We start from the raw sequence: 4,897 nt of genomic DNA on the forward strand, positions 1-4,897 counted from the left end.
AGCTCCCCCCCCCAAAAAAAAATCCATTCAGGCTTTACTTTGAACATGAACATATTATGCAATTTGCTGCAACGGGGGAGAAAATGCCTCTGGAAAACGTGCGTGTTTCTTCGGTGTGAGATCATTATAGACACTACGGGCCTCGGCGACAAAAGGGGCCTTTCATTTCAAACCGCCGCCTAGAAGCTGATTTCCTAAAAAGCTATTGATTGGAAATGGCACAGCTGAGGAGCGGCAGAGGAGCCATGAATGGAGACAGTAGAAGCTCACTTCCAACGTCCTCTCCAGCTGTGAGCTCTATTGCTGCCTGGCCTTGAAGAGGGGATGGTGGGGGGGATCCCTGTATATGATGCGTTTATTATTATTATTATTGTATGTGATGTAAGACACCGTGCTGTCAATATGCACCCAATATGTGCTTGTATAGCTTTGAGAGGGTTCATCTCAAAAGGACGATGAAAACAAATCGTGCTGTCACTGCACACTTTCTGCACACACACATTTGCACTAATTGCCCGAAACTGGCATTCCTCGCCATCTGGTTTCATCTCCTGAACACGAGACCATTGACACAAGCTTTAATAACTGATACTCATCCATTATCTGTTGTGAGGGCAGCGCAGCACAGATGTCAGTGAATATCAATACCATCAATACATTAACTTAATTATTGCTTACATAACATACACTGAGCCTGCCTCTGACCTATCATCGGCCCACACACACACACACACACACACACACACTGACAGATAACTGAGTGGGAGGTAGGACTGTCATATACCTCAGCATTTAGTTAGCATTGGCATCCAACATGACATATTCTCCGTCTGGGTCGCTTAGCACGGATGGCTTGCAGAAAAGGGTTCGCCTGTCTGCCTGGCTCTCCTTCACTTGCCCCTTAATTCTGCTCTGTTTCTTCAGATGCCCACCCCTTTTGTCAAGGCGCTGCCATAATTATGTAAGAGTTATGCAAACCTGTCTCTTGCCGGCAAACAAGGAAGCATTTCGAGCTCCGAAATGATGGTAATAACCGTGAGAAATATACAGCCACTTATTGGGAAATTTATCATTTTAAACTAATAAAGTCATGGCCACCTGGATGCTGTGTGGCGCTGATCCTCATTTTTTAATAATTTCAAGAAAAATCCTGCACAGTGCTCTAGATTGGCTTGAATTAACTTGATTTGTACCCAAAGAGGAGAGCAAAGACACCACAGTATGCCAGGCTTAATTTATTATTTATTTAATTATTCTCCAATGCATAAAGGTTAAATTGTCAACTTCAGCTTCTTCAGCTTTGTGACTCTTGCCATAATTCATTCACTCCTCGTACATTGTTACGTGTAGGGCTGCAACCAACACATGTTTTATTTGTTGATTAAATTATATGGAAAGATTGACATCACTTGTTTGTATGGTAAATTTAAAATATGGGTCAGCAGCTGATTAGCTTAGCATTAAGACAGCTGGCTCTGTCCTGACTAACCACACTGCTTTATTTAGGCTATTTAACATGTTGTATCTCAATTAAAAGCACAAAATCTTTTTGGTTGTTGTCTTTTACACGGAGATCATTACTTCTCAGGATCTCTACTGGTTGCTAGGCAACTTCACAGTGATGTCAGGACTCCTATTCTGTAAAATCACCTGTGTCTTTGAAATTAAATTAACATAAAAATATCAGAATCATGAAACATGCACATTTTAATTTCCCAAAGCCAACGATGACATATCTATATTGCTCATTTGGCCAAAACACATTCTATTTACTTTTACTTTATTCTAGAAAACAAGCAAATATTCACATTCAAGGAGTTGCAACCAGTGAATGTTTGCTCCGTTGGCTTAAAAAGTGACGTAAATGATTTGGAGGGCTCACCAGGCCATCTTTAATTCAACTCAGCTGCCTCCTGGCAGCCATGGGGCATCCAGAGGGCTGAGTCACTCGTTCGAAACTGAAGATATGCCAAGAAGAACAGACAGGGGGAAAGCCCGGGCCTCTCCCTCTGCAGCAGGGGAATCACTCCTCATCACATGTGGACGCGGTTTATTGGGTCACCTCCATTCTCGCGGCCTGCTTGTTGGAGCATGGTGGTGGGGGAGGCATCTGGATTAACATGATGGTGTGAGCACACTGTGGCACCGGGGGTGGGTGGGGGGTGATGTACAGTCTTTCAAAACAACTGAACCAACTGAACCAACTTGCCCAACTCGATTAGAGGGCGTCCATGTTACTCTTGAAATGCAGCGTTAGAAATGCATTGAGTATCGTGGCCAGTGGGCGTCACTGATATGTCCTGGGGGTGCGTTCACTGACAGTCATGTGTGCTGTACATACATAAAGCGATGTAGAAAAATTGATTCACGCATTTGTTACTTCTAGTGTTACTTACTGTAACTCCTTATAACCAGGCTGCTCTAATAAGTCTCTTAAATCTCTCCAGTTCATCCAGAATGCTGCAGCTCGTGTACTAACGAAAACTAAGAAAAGAGATCACATTACTCCTGTATTAGCTGCTCTGCACTGGCTTCCTGTAAAATCAAGAATCACATTTAAAATACTTCTCCTCACCTACAAAGCCTTAATTGGTGATGCACCATCATATCTTAGAGAGCTTATAGTGACATATTACCCCACTAGAGAGCTGTGTTCACTGAATGCAGGGCTACTTGTGGTTCCCAGAGTCTTAAAAAGTAGGATGGGGGCCAGAGCCTTCAGTTATTGGGCTCCTCTTCTGTGGAACCAGCTTCCACTTTCAGTCCGGGGGGCAGACACAGTCACCTCATTTAAGAGTATAAGACTTTCCTCTTTGATAGCGCTTATAGTTAGGGCTGACTCCGTCAAGAGAAGAAGAGTCAGACAACTCCCCTTGCGATTCACGAGGGCAACTCACCCTGTGATTCCGTCAGAGAGATTTCTTGCTATAGGCTTAGACTGATGGGGGACATCTTAGGATACACTGAGCTCCTCTCTCCTCTTCTCTCTCCTTCTGGATGAATTCAAGTCTCTTCAATGCACTCTGTGCTTTCTCGCCTCAAGTTTCCATGGATCGTGGCTGTCTGGAGCCGGTCCTGTCTCCTGTCTCCTACCTCCCGCCTCCTACCTCCTACCTCCTGCCATGGCGGCCCTGCTGATGTCCCTCCTCTCTTTCTCCTTCTGCTGACATGGGTCGTGGTTATCTAGATTGTGGTCCATGCCTACTCATTATATATTCATGTAATGTGCTGTAACTCTGTTACGTGGTTCATTCCGGTCACATGACATCTATTGCTTCTGTCCATGTGGGGAGAGAGATCCTCCTCTGTTGCTCTCTTTAGGGTTTCTTCCTTTTTTCCCTGTGAAAGTTTTTTTCTGTATTTTGGGGGAGTTAATCCTGATCCGATGTGAGGTCTTGGGACAGGGATGTTGTATGTGTACAGATTGTAAAGCCCTCCGAGGCAAATTTATAATTTGTGATTTCGGGCTATACAAAATAAACTGAATTGAATTGTACATGTCACAATCTGCTGGCAGGCAGCAGTCAGACCTCTGCATGCACACTTTCGGATTAATGAATTCATGTAGTGTTTAGTATCGTTACTATATTCTGGTTAAAAATAGAGATTGACCGTACGTGTGCCTGCTGTGTCTCGTCCCTTCTGAACATCAGTTATGTATCCCGCCGCTCACTGCTGCGCTTCTCCACAGCCTCATTTCCTCCATCACAGTGTCAACCACAGGGTCAGCTCTGATGATGCTCATACGTGACCTGACCTATGAGGAGGAAGCTGCTCTGTATGTCGCTGATCATTTCCTGGAGTGGCACCCCGATGGTGCCGAGAGAAGGGAACAAACATATCATGCCGGCCGAAGGTACACCTTTCTGTTCTCACAACCTCAAGCTCCCTGACAGAAACACAACCTATGAGCCAGTGGAGAGCGAGAGAGAGAGAGAGAGAGAGAGAGCGAGAGAGCGAGAGAGAGAGAGAGCGAGAGAGCGAGAGAGAGAGAGCGAGAGAGAGAGAGAGAGAGAGAGAGAGAGAAGACATTTGCAGCTGTGTGCATCTAAGGGGTTTGGTTAAGGGTTTCGAGCAGCGTGTTAATTGCCTGTGAGTAGCATCTTATCAGACTTTTGCTCTCTGCAGGTGGCTGCATGCTTGATGCATCAACCTGCTGCTGATTATTAGGTGTTCTCGTCACATCAACAGTTAAATGCATACACAGTAACACCGAACACCAGCATGTGTTAAACACATGCTGGTGTTCGGTGTCACTGTGTTAGCCTGTGTCATTAAGTAATGCCTCGTCTCGCATAGCCAAACCAATTTCTCCAGACACTCTGGGTCCACTTTTTTCCTTTTTGCCATTTTCCACCGGCAGCTCCTGCATGAACAGTATACCTGTCAGTGTCACGTAGCATGTAAGTGAGTATGTGGCATCTCTCATAGCGTATCAAGTATAGGGCCCGCTACTATTTTTAGAAAAGCAAGACCAATGGACAAACAGGTGCATTTTATTGAAAGTTTTGAAATAATGGCATCTTTGTTGCTATTTTCACACACACATGCGTGACCAATGGCAGGCTTATACCCAAGCAGCAACCTCCGGGTCTGAAGAGTGAAACCAATGCAGAAGTGCCTTAAACTTGCATTCTTTCTACTGGCCATCAGGGGGTGACTCCTCTGGTTGCAAAAGTCTGGTTGTATAGACGTCTATGAGAAAATTACTCTATTTCTCACTTGATTTATTCCCTCAGTAAACATTTTAAACATGAGTTTATGGTCTCATTCTCTAGCTTCTTCAATACAGCGTGATGTTCATCTTGTTCATTATGGTCCCATTTTGAGTCAAATAGACCATAAAGCAAGGTATGCTTTTCAAGACCTCAAAACCGCAGTTCACAAACCGTGTTGT

This window comes from Taurulus bubalis, assembly GCF_910589615.1.
Source record: "Taurulus bubalis genome assembly, chromosome: 6".
Lineage (NCBI taxonomy): Eukaryota > Metazoa > Chordata > Actinopteri > Perciformes > Cottidae > Taurulus > Taurulus bubalis.